This window comes from Diuraphis noxia, unplaced genomic scaffold (assembly GCF_037042655.1).
Source record: "Diuraphis noxia isolate RWA-SAM2 unplaced genomic scaffold, SU_Dnox_SAM2 contig0022, whole genome shotgun sequence".
Taxonomy (NCBI): Eukaryota; Metazoa; Arthropoda; class Insecta; order Hemiptera; family Aphididae; genus Diuraphis; species Diuraphis noxia.
Window position 1 is genome coordinate 52,501 of NW_028301732.1, and position 1,618 is coordinate 54,118.

General features: G+C 65.6%; 1 non-coding gene across 1 annotated transcript in view; it reads right to left on the reverse strand.

Moving 5' to 3' along the window:
* Positions 1-1,234, reverse strand: part of LOC149053911 (large subunit ribosomal RNA) — a 4,199-nt gene extending 2,965 nt beyond the window's left edge. Inside the window, exon 1 of the ribosomal RNA XR_016192460.1 lies at positions 1-1,234. This exon is cut by the window's left edge and continues 2,965 nt beyond it. This is a non-coding gene — a ribosomal RNA (large subunit ribosomal RNA).
* Positions 1,235-1,618: the final 384 nt, after the last annotated feature.

A 1,618-nucleotide genomic window follows, 5' to 3' on the forward strand; every position in this document is an offset into this window, starting at 1 on the left:
ATTCGCTTTACCGTATGAGACATCCTCCGTGTTACGAGCGGGTTGTTACCGCGCCGTACACGCGCGGAGTCCCACCGGCGTCCGTACGCCCGCGAACGGGCGGGACACATCGGCGCCAGCTATCCTGAGGGAAACTTCGGATGGAACCAGCTACTAGATGGTTCGCTTAGTCTTTCGCCCCTATACCCAGCTCAGGACGATCGATTTGCACGTCAGAATCGCTGCGGACCTCCTCAGGGTTTCCCCTGACTTCATCCTGGCCAGGCATAGTTCACCATCTTTCGGGTACCAACGTGTGCGCTAAGGGTGCGCCCCCGGACGGCCGGAGCCGACCTGGCGAGACGCCCCCGGACTGCGGACCAGCGCGACTTTGAACGCCGGTGGGTCGGTCGCTAGGCCATCGTCCGCACCGTAAACGGTTCACTTCATTGCGCCAAACGTGGTTTTTCGTGAGATCACCGTTGACTCGCGCACACGTTAGACTCCTTGGTCCGTGTTTCAAGACGGGTCGGAAAGTAGCCCGAAACTCGTCGCCGACCGACGGGAACCCCGCCTGCGACGGGGCCGCGTCGACGGTTCATGCCGTCGGGCGAGCCGACCAGGAGCACCGGGGTTCGGCGCGAACGGTCACGCCGAGGCGCGACCGCCGCGACGAACCGCCACCCGGGCCCTTCGGCCGGCGCCCAACGAGTCGCGACGGGTCCGCTGACCGAGCGAAAGATCCGGCCGGCGGTGAGACCACCGACCGTGAATTCGCCCGGCGGGGACTCGCGGGCTCTGTCCGTTTACACCCGAACGGTTTCACGTTCTTATGAACTCTCTCTTCAAAGTTCTTTTCAACTTTCCCTCACGGTACTTGTCCACTATCGGTCTCGTGGCCGTATTTAGCCTTAGATGGAGTTTACCACCCGCTTCGGGCTGCACTCTCAAGCAACCCGACTCGAAGGCGCGGTCCGATCCCGGAACGCTGTGACGGCCTCTACTGGCCTGGCACCATCTGCGGGGCCATGGCCCCGTTCAAGGGAGACTTGGACCGTCACGTGCGCCCCGGCAACGAGGCCGGCCCGTACGCCACAACTCCCATACGTGCCGCGACACAAAAGTGCGCGGCGGGATTCGGCGATGGGCTTTTCCCTGTTCGCTCGCCGCTACTGGGGGAATCACGGTTGTTTTCTTTTCCTCCGCTTATTAATATGCTTAAATCCGGCGGGTAGTCCCGCCTGATCTGAGGTCGGAACAAGTGTGGTGGTACGTGTGGTGGTGGTAACTGGTGCGCGGGGTCCGCGCTCCGTCCGCGCGGCGACGGTCCGCGTCCGCTTCTCCGGTTGCCGGAGAGGTGGCGTCTCGAGGACGACTCTCAGCCGACCCGGCCGCGCTCTCGCGCGGCGGCGGACGGGGACGTGCCGTTCGACGGCGCGAGAACCCGTGACTGTTTGCCGTCACAACTTGGGCGGACGACCGGGGGCAGCCGCGAGCGGTAGCCCGCGTTTTCCCCGGTCGAGCCGCCAAACTCGCGCGGGCGCGGCGTGCGGCCGACGGGCGCGCGGGCGCCGGTCCCCGTGAGGACCGGACGCGGCGCGCGCGCTCCGCCGGACGCCTGCCGTGCCGGCGCATCGGT